Source organism: Rhagoletis pomonella, unplaced genomic scaffold (assembly GCF_013731165.1).
Source record: "Rhagoletis pomonella isolate Grant_MI unplaced genomic scaffold, Rhpom_1.0 Rhpom_scaffold_05089, whole genome shotgun sequence".
NCBI lineage: Eukaryota > Metazoa > Arthropoda > Insecta > Diptera > Tephritidae > Rhagoletis > Rhagoletis pomonella.
Window position 1 is genome coordinate 1 of NW_023463634.1, and position 13,233 is coordinate 13,233.

A 13,233-nucleotide genomic window follows, 5' to 3' on the forward strand; every position below is an offset into this window, starting at 1 on the left:
AAATTCGGTACATAAGTAGTTTTTTAGCACATATTAGGATATATGGTAAATTTTCTCCGAGAAGTGGACCAGAGACTGATCTATTCGAAAAAATCGTATTTACGGTCCGATTTGCTTAAAATTCGGTACGTAGGTAGCTTTTTAGCATATATTAGCATATATGATCCATTTTGTCCGACAAGTAGACCAGGGACCGATCTGTTCGAAGAAATCGTATTTATGGTCCGATTTGCTTAAAATTCGGTACGTAGGTAGCTTTTTGCCTGGATAAGCTTATAGATTCCTGTTTTCCAATTTTCATGCAATTTCGAATATAAATAGCTTTAAGTAACGACCATATCAAGGGGCGAATTCGTCACTAGGCAAGATTTTTTTGCGCCAATCAGAAACAACGGATACTGTCAAAATATTTATAATATATAATATATCTCAAGTAATATATATTTAGAAAGCCGTTTGTTAGTTTTCGCAAGGCTCGAGAGCGGCTGAACCGATTTTTTTGAAACTGCCACCTGCCGCACGTGTCCCAAGGATGGGCTTAGGCTGAAAAAAAAAATCTATATGTAAAGGGGGCGCACTTCCCATACAAACCGAATTTCACATGCTACATATCTCTGAAAGTGTGCATGGTAGAGTTTTGGAAATTGGTATGGAGATATACGAAATCAATCGCTTACCCTTGGAGAAAAATTTTAGTCATTGTAAAAAGGGGTGTGACATCTCCCATACAAACCGAATTTTTCATACTGCTTATCTCTGGAAATTTTTTGGTAGAGTCCTAGAGTTTTGTATGGAGATGTACGAAATAAATCGCATACTCTTGGAGAAAAATTGGAACTATTGGAAAAGGGAGCGTGGCATCTTCCATACAAACCAAATTTTTCATACTGCCTATCTTTGGAAGTGTTCATGGTAGAGTTCTGGAACTTGGTATGGAGATATACGAAATCAATCGCATACTCATGAAGAAAGAGGGCAGCTGTTAGAAAGGGGGGCGTGGCACCTCCCATATAAATCGAATTTTTATACTGCATATCTCTGAAAGTATTCATGGTACAGTACTGGAACTTCGTATGGAGATATGTATATAGTTGAAATCAAGCCCATACTCATGGAGAAAATTTGGGCTTTTTGGAAAGGGGTGTGAGGCCTACAAACGTACCGACCTTTAGCTATCTTTGAATGAATTTTTTTATTCTTCTGTAGGTGTGTTTGTTTGTTAAATCCTCCTAAATGGTTGAACGGATTTTAACGAAACTTTTTGTGTATTTGAGTGGGTCTCTGGATGGTTTAGTTTCACAATTTAATCCGACAGTTGGCGCTGTAGTTGAGTTATTACTAAAAATCTTATTTATGATCCGATTTGGCTAATGTTTTAAATATGTATGCAATACTATTGCAAAAACGTGCTGCCAAGTGGTGCTGAAGTCGAGCTATTAGTAAAAATAGCCAAGTGAGAAAACGGGCCGTGAAGGTCAAATTAAATCGACCTGTTGCACCATTGGGTATATCGAACGCTCCTGCGTTGCGATTGGCCCAATGGATGTGATTTTCCAATATTATTATGCGTTCAAACTTTTAAGGTATTTCGTCTGAAATAAGTATATGTATATTGCATTTCTGTAGAACAATGATTCCCACCCATTTTGAAATTGCCACCTACTATACTGTAAAGCTTCTAGGATATTCACTATAGAACCGGGTCATTGTTGCCGCCAGGGAGTGAAGAGGAAAAAATTTATTTCGCTTTGCTAATAACCGTGCTATGAAATGACGCACAACTGGAGAATTTCAAGAATGAATATAACACTTTCCTTAGGTTATTTAAAGCGGCACATGACCACCAAACCTTAATCTTAGCAGACTAATGTGCCAATGAAAATCGTAAACGTGAATTGTTGGTGAAAATGTTGGACCAAAAAGTTTCAATAAAATATATTAAAATTTTGGGCGGGACGAAGTTCGGCGGGTCTGCTAGTATTTATATAAACTAGACAGTGAACTAAAAATATTTTCCAAACTGTTAAAATCTACAATTTAAGATATATGTATGAATAATTTTTTAGGAAAATTTTTCTGAAAAGTTTTATTTCCAGCTCTCCTTAAAGATAAAATTGGTATGGTAAAATAAAACACTTGTTACTTAAATAAATAATTTGTGAAACATTTGATCCATTTTTTGTTTTTTCTACGATACATATTTTGCATGACATGCGGCAACACTGGGCGGCAAAAGTTAAAGTGTGTCTGTGTTGGTCAGCACAAGTGAACTGCTCCGCATGCTTTAGGCTGCAGCTTGCTATTGACCAGTGTGGTCAGATAACTTTATGGGCTAGATTTGCAACCAAATTCAGCAATTCTACATAGCACTTTTTCTTGCCTAATTTTAAACTTGCCAACTACGAAAAGTTGGCAGCCCCGGTAACGAGTATACGTAGCATATGTAACGGTACATTTGGTATCGTGGTATTATTGAGTTTTGCTATGTAATTTAGTATCCGTGCGTGCGGCAAAGGACGTGGTCTGTTTTCTTGATAGCTGTAACGAAGTTTTTCCCGGTACATTTGTGGCGTTATTTATATAATGGAAATTTCACGAAAGATTAAAAGTGGTGAATATCAATTAAGCGAAGCATCAGGTCCGAGTGAAATATGGAAACATTTTCGAAAAATTGTGGTTACTGAAACGCGAGAAAATTTACCTTATGTTATATGTTCGAAATGTGAAAAATTATTCAAATTTTGGAAAAGGAGCAAGCTCTTCAAATTTAAAAAAGCATACATGCTACAAACGTCAGTCCACAGAAGATAGCGAATCACTTCCACGGAAGCGATCGCTAGTTAACATCAGTGATCAATTGCGTGAAAAATCATACAGTATTGTATGAAGTACACTTGTCGAGATCTTCGAGCATTTGACAGCATTAATGGCAAAGGATTTTAAGGAATTGGCACAGTGCTTAGTTGAAGTTGGCGTTAATATTGGCACAAACAATTTTTCGATTGAGGATATTTTACCACATTCCACTACTATAAGTCGTAGATTGCACAGGTTGCACATTAGAGAGCGTGAAATGTTTATTCTTGATATACGTCCCATTATCGAAAATGGTTCGTGTATTCTATTGTTTATTTAGGGGATTGGCAAGGTGTCATTAGTGCCACACTTTCTTATGTCATAAAGTTTTTAATGGTTTACTTACGACACTTGTAAATACCCCGATTATCTCGGATATTGCTTTTTGGTCTAAGAATACTTTATAATTTTTTAGGTTTGTGCGCTCCTACGTTGGATATGTGGACAGACAGCAAAAAACAAAGAAACTTTATTGCCTTTACTGTGCATTATATCGACAATAACTGACAGCTTCAAAAGTATGAACAATTTTACATCTGCTCTTTATTTGATAAAAGTATTACTATGATAATATATGTATATGTAGTACATACTTATATTGCATATGCAATTACATACTTTTCTATTTTTTAGCCGTATTTTGTTCACTGACGAATTTGAATGTTGTGATGACAATGGGATTGCTGTAAAGAAAACTGCAGAAAATGTTCTTGGTGCTATAGAAGCCAAGTTCGACGAGCTGAACTTGGCTCGAGATTTGTGGAAAAAAATTACTTTTACTACTGATCAAGGTTCTAATATCAAAAAGGCTTTACAACATCATTCGAGAATAAATTGCATTGCATATATGTATACTCAACATTATTTTGAAGCATACTTTCGACATAGAAACACTTAAAAGTCATGCGCCCCATGTTATGGATTTGATAACCAAATGCAAGTCCCTTGTGGAAAATCTAAAGCGGACTGGAAGAAACCAAATGCTTGAAACGACCGTAAAGCAAGAATTTCCTTCTAGATGGAACACTAAATTTGAAATGTTGTGCTCCATTCGCAAAAATTTTAATGCTATTGAAGATATTTTTAATAAATCTGGAGAAACACATCGTTTAATCGGAATTGAGAAATATTTACTAGACCGAATAATAAACATTTTGGAACCATTTAAAAGCCTAACTTTGTTGTTAGAAGGTAAAAAAAATCCAACTATACATTTAGTGCTATTGCATATGCATATGCTTAGAGAAAAGATGTTGAATCTGTTAAATGAAGAGAGTAATAATGAGATCCGATCGATAGTTTCAAACTGTTTGGATAATATTTTTGATGCAAAGTTCTGTCCAGATAAAATCCATAAGATTTCCGCTTTTTTCTGGCCAGAGTATAAACAGGTGAGATATTTAAGCGAATCCGAGCGTGAGGAAATATATAACTTAGTAAAAGCTGAACTAATAAAAATTTCAAACATTACATCTCCAGAAAATTTCCAACAGTTCTCATCTGAATGCACAAAAATGGAATCTGGTATTGATCGTGATATGTTATCGAAATATAAAGACGTGCATTTGCTGACGGAAAATAATTTCGAAAGCCAAATAAATGTACAAATTAAAGTGTACAAAAACATTTGCCACTTAGAAAATAATGTTTTGCATTGGTGGCGGCGACATGAGAATGAAATTCCTTTCAGTGTGGCAAATCGAGTTATGGAAGAACGAAGAACAAATCTTAAAGGAAAAAATTTGGATGCCATTTTATTTTTGCATTCAAAAGACAAGAAATAACATATTGATATCAATATTTTTTTTATTTCTAACTCCTACTGTATGTTATAGTTAAAGTGAAATATGTTTAATTTCTATGAATTTATGAATTAATTTATGCCGAACTAAATAAAAGATACACTATGCAAGTATAGTAAATATGGTTTTGGGATTATCTGGTCACACTGCTATTGACGATGCTAATTTATTAGCAGAATTATACTGTTACTAATCGACGATGCTGTTAGTAATCGTACGATGCGACGATGCGGCGGTGCCGAGTAACTTCGCTACTTTGGCATCGTGGTAATCGTCAAAAGTGTTAGTTATTAACGTACTCGTACGATACTGACATAATCGTGCAGGACTCTAGTATGTATGTATGCATTAAATATATGCATTAAAAATCATTAATTTGAGTTTCCTCTTATAACAAAGGGAAACAAATATTTAATGTAATCATCAAATTAGTTTTGATTTAGTATTGGAATAAAACACGGGGGCTTTTGGATGCATTCTTAAATGTAAACAAGAGCCTTTCTCTTTTTTTTTAGGAAATAAAGCCCACCGACAAAAGAAAATAAAGCCCGTGGGAAATATTTCCTTTCCAAAAAGGCAATAATGTCCGCGGGCTTTGTGTCCTAAAAAAACGAAATAAAGCCCATGTGCGATATTTCCGCGGGCGTTATTTCACTGCACCGTGAAGTGGCGTTGGTTCATTGCAATTCTGATCGCAGCCCATCATACTTAACCCAGCTTTGAAAATCTGCCTACGTCTAGCTTTTCAAATTTTCGTGATCTCTTTCGGGAAATGAAATGTTATGTTGGTTTTTTGTTCCTTTTTAATTAAGGAAAATTTCTAAGTAAAATATAATTTTAAATAAATATTTTAAGCACCCGTATCTGCAAAACGAATTTTGATTGCCATTATCGCTAAACTGAAATGCCTCACAGATATACGGATATCTTCTCAACAACTTTCATTTAAGTTATCTGAACGATCGGTGAACCAATGGGTCGCAACTCCCGCAGTGGCACCAATGTCAATTGAAAAAAGAAAAATGGAAAAAACACAACCAAGTGTATTAGTGTATAATAGCTTGAATTTCAAGTGGCTTTATTATCAAATAAATCAGTGGGTGTACAATATGATTACCTTTTAATATGTATCGCTGGGTGATGGCTGAAGTCGTCCGGTCTCCTTGATAGCTCGAATGAAGTGAAAAGGTCCCGCTTTGACAAAGTTAAGTTTAGCCGCCGGCAGCCAACTGCTCGGAGGGGAAACTTAACGAAAGTATGTTACAACGGGAAATAATACATTTATTGCTAACGGCGTAGCAATAAAGGTAGGCCGTATATATGCCTGAGTGTGTTTGTGTGGTCGGCTCAAGTCAATGCACTTTTACATTAGGGTGGTGCGACCTTTAAATCATTTGGTTTTGCATGAAGGCTTAAACATGCCGGCCCCCCTTGCTATCAGCAACATCGGTCGAGCGCTTCAGCCACCACGCCGGACTGAGTACTAAGAAGTGGAAAAAAACAGTCTAAATATATGTAAAATAACAATTCATTTGAGAAAAAAAAAGATTATTATTGTTTCCAGTGGCAGGATGCCTCCAAGTTCCGGTGTCCACGTCTTAGTTTCCTAGCTAATGAAGGAATATAAGGAAGAAATACTAATGAAAAAGGTATGGTTGAACATTTCAGAGCACATTTATTGATAAAAAATTTCCAAATTCAGTAAAAAATTCATGTTTACAAAAAAAATCAAAAATTTAATTTAGGAGCGACATACTCCTGAGAGCATCCATCCAAAATTTTTGCTTTGGGCGATAAAGGGACCAAACGTGTTTGGGAGCATACCCGGCAGTACGATGTCTGGGTATACGTCGGCTCCCAGTACTAAGCGAATCGGTGTCGACGTATAAAAGTTTGGATCCGCTAATCATATGTGCGTATACGCTGTCGCTACTGACGGATCGACGCTACTAGTGGGGCTAACACGGACGTAATTGTTTATCGTTGTGGCGTGGATAGCCAACCTGGTGTTCTGGCCGTGTTTTCCCCTCAGACGCAGTAGACAGCCACGTTGGGTTCCGAAATTTGAAACGTCAAGCCTGAGTTTTACCGCTAAATCTGTCGCAATTATAGAAGTCGGAGAGCATACGTCGATCAACGCGCGTATAAGGTGCAGCCGTCCACAAGCTTCTATTTTTACCACGACCGTCGGAGCAATAGACGTCACCGGTCGTAACGCTTGGGTTTCGCGTGCGAGTCGACCCGTTCGAAATGCGATGGATAGCTGGCGAGGCCTCGTCTCCAGTCTACCCTGATCGCGATTGGGCCTGTTTGACTCCTCTCGCTTTTGCCGCAGGCGGAAAGGCCTAGTTTCCGCTCTACGGTCCTGCCGGGCTGTTGACCGCGGTCGGAAAGGCCGTGTTTCCGATCCACGTTCTCGGCGTCGTTCGTCCTCTAACAGGGGTCGGAAAGGCCGAGTTTCCGATCCCCTGGTTATAGTCGGGAGGGGAGTCCCAGATTCCGGTGTGGATTCTGCTGGTTCATCTTCTAGGCGGAGCGGACTGGTTTCATCTGCGTGGTCGGACGCGTTGATAGATAACGCACGTTCGGACTCGTCCTCACTAGCAACTTGCTCGCTCCATGGGCGTGTATCAATCGGCTGAAGGGGTTCGGATTCGTCATCCATGTGTAGCGTTGTGTGGTGTTTTTCGCGGCACCGACGACATCTTTCTTCGCTCGTGCACTCGTCAGACCGATGCATCATGGACAGGCAGTTTCCGGAGAAGCGACCAATCAGTGCCTCCCTCAGTCTCTCTTCGGGAGTTTTACCGCGGAATGATGGGCAGAGCCGTATCGGATGCATACCTTGGCATAAACGGCACGCTAGAGCAAAGCGGTTTGATTGTTGCTCGGCCTTCTTTCTCATCGAGGTGAAGCGAGTCATCGTTGATGTCTGAAATCATTATTTTTTCCCTTTGTGTATATTTGGCTATATAGATATACGTACTTGTATATATATGTATATTATGGTTGGGTGGCGAGTAGCAAAGAAACTTTATTATGTGTGGTTATTGTAAATTTCGTATTTTTTATGGTACGGGTGGTCTCATATATCACTGTCTTTTGATAGTGTATAGTGTGCATAATATTGCATGAGTTTTGCGTAAAGTGTGTGAGGCACCTCATGTTTATGCATCGACACACGGTTATCGACTTTGATTTCTCTGCTCGCATCGGTGAGTTGTCATTTTGTTAATTTGTGTAATTACACGGCCTGCCACCCAAAACAAAAGTAAGTAGGTAAGGGCAACCAAAAAAAATCGCAGATAGCAAGTGGGCTGGAACGCCTGACAACTTGATTTAAGGTAACTAAAAACATGCATAGTATTTGTTGATGAGCCTTGTAAAACAATAAATTATAGGTCCGGAGCAAATCGGCAATGCGAACTAATCACAAGCTTGATGGATTTTGTGTTTGTAAGGCGTCGCAGTTTTATTGGATCCTAAGAAGCAAAACAATAACCTCATGGCCCATTAAAATGGTTAATAGCAAACAAATACATTGGGGAAAAGGCAGCAGCAGAAGTAGCAACAACAAACAACAAATCACGGTATCTCTTTTAGGCCATTTAGTTATGTTCTCACATTTTATTTATAAATGCTTTAGTGACTGCCAACTTGGCTGTGGCTAACAGTGTGGCCGTCTTGATTTTTATACAAACTATATTGAGAACAAAAACTAAATGCTTCATTTCGATAAATAAACCGATTCAGATAAAAAGTTAGAACAAAGTATGAATTTAGTGTAATTACATGGCCTGCCACCCAAAACAAAAGTAAGCTCATTATTTGTTCGCATGGTGCGGAACATCGCAAGTGCTTATCAGCGTGCGAAAATAGGTTGTACCAAACAATTCCCATTGGCTCATCGATCATCATATCATTTGTAGTTTTATACAGTTTTGTACATAGTCAGAACCAACTTGTAAGATTCACTTTCATTTTCCCCAACGAGAGACTTGTTTTTCGTTTGTGACAATGGTACCATAGGGTACGTTTTATATGTATGCAAACGTTTCGATTACGTGAAAAAATATATTTCTTTATTCGTAAATATTCATATTCAATTTAATTTAAAGACATGTACTAATTACATACATACATATCTTTTTCTCTGCCCAATTCATTTCGTTTGTTGTTTCGTCTGTAACTCCTAAACTACTGTAGTGTACTATCGCAAAGTAAACTCAGCCGTTTTGTTTTCGTATTGCAGCGAGCTCTTGAAGGAATAAACGAAATGAAATAGTAACGTGCATTATAGTTTATTTTCGTACACCGGTGCTTATATATGTGCTTGGGAGTATCACAACTTAATGCTTTATCTGAAAATTACTAAGTTGGAGGGCCCTTCAAAATTTAATAACTCATGATTTTATTTAAAAGGGAAAACATATTTAATACGCTTTGCTTTGTCCCGAGCAAATCTAAGTAGTTCGCCGGTATCGAGTTGCGTAGTAGATTTTCAGTTTACCGATCGTAGGGGAGTCCGAACCCTGGCTGCGCTGTCAACCAAGAGCGTAAATTGAAATTTACGTTCTTGTATTAGAGATGTGCTGAGTCCACACATATGAGTATTCATACATAGTACCTATTTAAAAGTATCCAATACTTTCGACACTCGGTGTCGGACTATTAAACAACTTCTAACAAAAGCGCACGACAGCCAAACGTATGGAAGAAATTTTTAGAGATAAAGCTCATTAGCGAACTTTGAGGCGATGTCTTACAAATTCCAATTGGAATAAATAAATGAATATGTATACATATATATATATATATATATATATATATATTATTATTAATTTTATTTATTTTTTTTTTATTAAGGGGCTATGTACGGAATTCTTTGTGAGTACTGAGTCCACAGCGCCTTCAGGGGGTACAGAACAAAAATTAAATAACTGAAAGTCATTCGTTGTCGAAATTTCAGAGAACGCTTCATTTTTATGTGAACCTTTATTATTCTTCTGCAAAAAAAAACAAAATGGATCCGAAATTGTGCAACAGGTGATTTAAGTGTACTTATATTACTACTAAGGTATATTGCATTGAATCGGTATCGGTTACCAATACCGAAACTTTGGGTACCGAGTATTGGGGCAACTCTGCACATCACTATTTTTTAAAAATGACACTTTCATTGATGGCAATTGCAGCACATATAACAATTTCCTGAATGGCACGAGTGATTACGATGCGGTAAGTTGCGTATTTTTCTCATAGTATTTTAATGTGATATTTTTTACCTTCTACTTTTAGCCTTCTTTGGAGATATTCCACCCAAAACCCTCATTCATCCAAGTACGGCATATTTACAACTCGTAATCGAGTTCGCCTGAAGGATGAATGAGGAATTATAGTATGCTGAATGGAAGTGCGTGGCTCTTGGGAACTTCACAGGGCAGATTTTCAAAACTGCAGAATGGAGCTATACCAGCAGCACTTCTACGGCGTCGTGCGGCCAACAAAGTGATTATAAGGAAGTGGTGGAAAAGCCGAGTACGATACGGTCCTTATTAACGAACCCTGCCAAGAAATTGAAGTATACTCCAAACTACTTTTTCACAACAACGGAAAAAGACAACCATTGAAGTATCGTGAAATATGAATTAATATAATATGAATCTTTTATGTAAACCCTATTATCTTACTAATATCTTTTCGTTTCCATTTCAGATGATGCTGGATTTAGCTAAAAAGTGTTTGCAAAATAGCGCACAACAAATCATGCATTTGGCCAAAACTTTTGCATCGATTATGCGAATTTGAAGTCTTGCAGGATCTGTATCGCACAGATTATGACATACATGCGCGTGTTTATTCATCATTACTCCATGGTTATGAGTTGTATTTAAAAGCAGTTTACATCGAATCAAAAGGATTTAATTTCTGCAACCACGAGGGTTATGAACAACGCCAAGGAAAGCGAATTCTTTGCCAGCACCGTTTGTAATTTGTCTGGTAATTTTTCCCGGAATATTGTGAGTACTATAACCCTCTTTATTATTAGACTGCTTTTACACAGTTCAAGTATTGAATTCCATTCTGCTCGCATGTGGAAGAGAGGGGGTGAGAACAAAAGGGACGAGTACACATGCGTCTGTACCGTCAAGTCGTTTAAACTTTCTTGCTTTGCTTTTGTCATTTTCGTTGCTTCCCATTTAACGAACCATAACTTGAATTCAACAGAATTGAAACGTGTAAAAGCAAATAGAAAACACAAAGTACCTGAATCATGTAAATCGGGTGTAATGACGAAAGTCCATAACCATCCCTTGCGGTGATATGTAGGAGAGCGCTGCATGAATGCATTCAAACGGCGTATGAATTATTCATATACAAAACGAATGAATGATTTTAGCTTAAAATTTTTATTTTATTTTTTTTTTAAATCTGAGTGAATAGCTGTTCAGATATATGTGTCGACAAAGTGAAAATAAATTGAGTTGATATAAATGTCAACTTTTTGTATGAATATCCAGAAATATTTTCTCTTCGTACATATGTACAAACATACATATGTATGTATGTATGTATTGCTGCGCTCCTATTACATACGAGAAAACTTGTGTGGCCAAATGAGTTTGAATGATTTAAATGTTTTCCATTCATTCAGTCACTTTCTTCCATTTAAAGGTAGACAATTTAAAAACAATGTATATTCATAACTTACAAATTCCAAACGCTGAGTGTTTTGTAAGTGAAGTAAAATATTCAAATGTACTGTACTCTGTTTGGCTAGAAGTTTGAATGAATTCATGCAGCCCATATACATATTATGTAGGCAATTCTTCGATATAAAGATTGCGACACAATTGTATTAATTTCGCAAGGTTAGGAGGAATAAAAACATGTAGGCAACGTACCGCTCCTCCCAACCTTTTTACACGAAAGCTCCTAGTAAGATATACTTTAAATAAAATTAAAGGAATCTTGAATTTTTTTTTTTTTTTTTTTTGAATTTGGTGGACGTAGTATATTATGTTCGCGCAAACTCCATTCGTTTATAATGATTTCCTGGGGTACGTGTGTATGTGTATACATATCAAAAGCAAGTATGTATGCATTGTAACGTTAATTTTAGCGTTTACCAAAATAAACCAATCGTTTCTGTTGAAACAATTCAGTTTTTTATCATTTAGGTAATTATCAAAATAATTCTATTCTTGCTTTTAACGAAAAGAAACGAAATTATTTTGATAAGTTATTTTGCGCATCAACAAAACGAAATCGATTCATATAGTTTGTTGAGCATCTCGCAGTAATGATTTATATCCGTATAAGTGGACTGTATTATTTTGCGAATTGTGGTTGTGGAATAAGTTAGGCTTTTATGAAATGGAGTCGTTACTTGGTTGTGATTCGCTATGTTGTTGATCACAGGGGGGTAGTAGAACCAGCTTGACTACAGGTCTAGTAACCTGTCCTCTTTCAGTCATGAGGTCCACTACTCTTGCCCTATTGTCTGCACCTAGATGGACGTTAACTACCCTTCCAAGTCTCCATTCGTTTGGCGGCAGGTTATCTTCTTTGATGATCTCGAGGTCTCCAATTTTCATATTGGTTTGCGGATATCTCCATTTGTTGCGTTTCTGCAATTCCGTGAGATATTCACTTTTCCACCGTTTGCAAAACGTGTGGTGTAGAGCCTTGAGCCTCTGCCATCGATTTACAATCGAGGCACGATTTTCATCAGCGTATATTTCTGGTGGAGCTAGTATGTGTCCACCGATTAAGAAGTGGCCTGGAGTCAGTGGCTCCAGGTCTCCTGGTTGATTTGATGAGGGACTCAGGGGTCGAGAGTTGAGACAGGACTCAACTCTGCATAATAGGGTTGTAAATTCCTCAAACGTGTATTTGTGGTTGGAAGCAATTTTCGTAAAGTGGCTTTTAAAACTTAACTCCCGCTTCCCACAGTCCGCCCATGTGGGGAGCTGAGGCGGGAATGAAGTGCCACGAGAGCATTTGGTGAGCGTATTTCGCCAAAGTGTTATCGCGGGCGTCTTTCAAAAAGGCTTTTGTTTCGGCTCTCAGAGCTCTAGAAGCTCCCACAAAATTGGTGCCATTGTCGGAATAGATATTTTTTGGACAGCCTCGTCGTGCGATGAACCTGGCAAATGCTGCTAAAAACGACTGAGTGCTCAAGTCCGAAGTGGCTTCCAAATGGATTGCCTTTGTTGCGAAGCATACAAATAGGCAGACATATCCCTTTGACATGCGACAACCTCGGCCGCTATAACTTTTAATGTCAAATGGCCCTGCGAAGTCGACTCCCGCATTTGTAAACGCTCGCGAAAATGTCGCTCTTTCCTTGGGAAGAATTCCCATTAACTGAGTTTGCGCGCGTTTGCGATAAATCGTGCAAGCCTTACAGTTATGAATTGTGGACCTAATCAAGTTTTTGACCCTAGGTATCCAGTACTGTGTTCGGATCAAGCGCAGCATGAGCTGATTCTCACCATGCAGGGAAATTTTGTGAATAAACTGAACTATGAGACGGGACAAGGTGCAATTATAAGGCAGGATGATTGGGTGA

At 37.8% G+C, this 13,233-nt stretch overlaps 1 long non-coding RNA gene across 1 annotated transcript; it reads left to right on the forward strand.

The window, feature by feature from the left end:
* Positions 1–7,829: 7,829 nt before the first annotated feature.
* LOC118755002 lies at positions 7,830–8,432 on the forward strand. The gene is made up of 2 exons (XR_004994965.1): positions 7,830–8,002; positions 8,060–8,432. It is a non-coding gene; the product is annotated as an uncharacterized LOC118755002 (long non-coding RNA).
* The last annotated feature ends 4,801 nt before the right edge of the window (positions 8,433–13,233 follow it).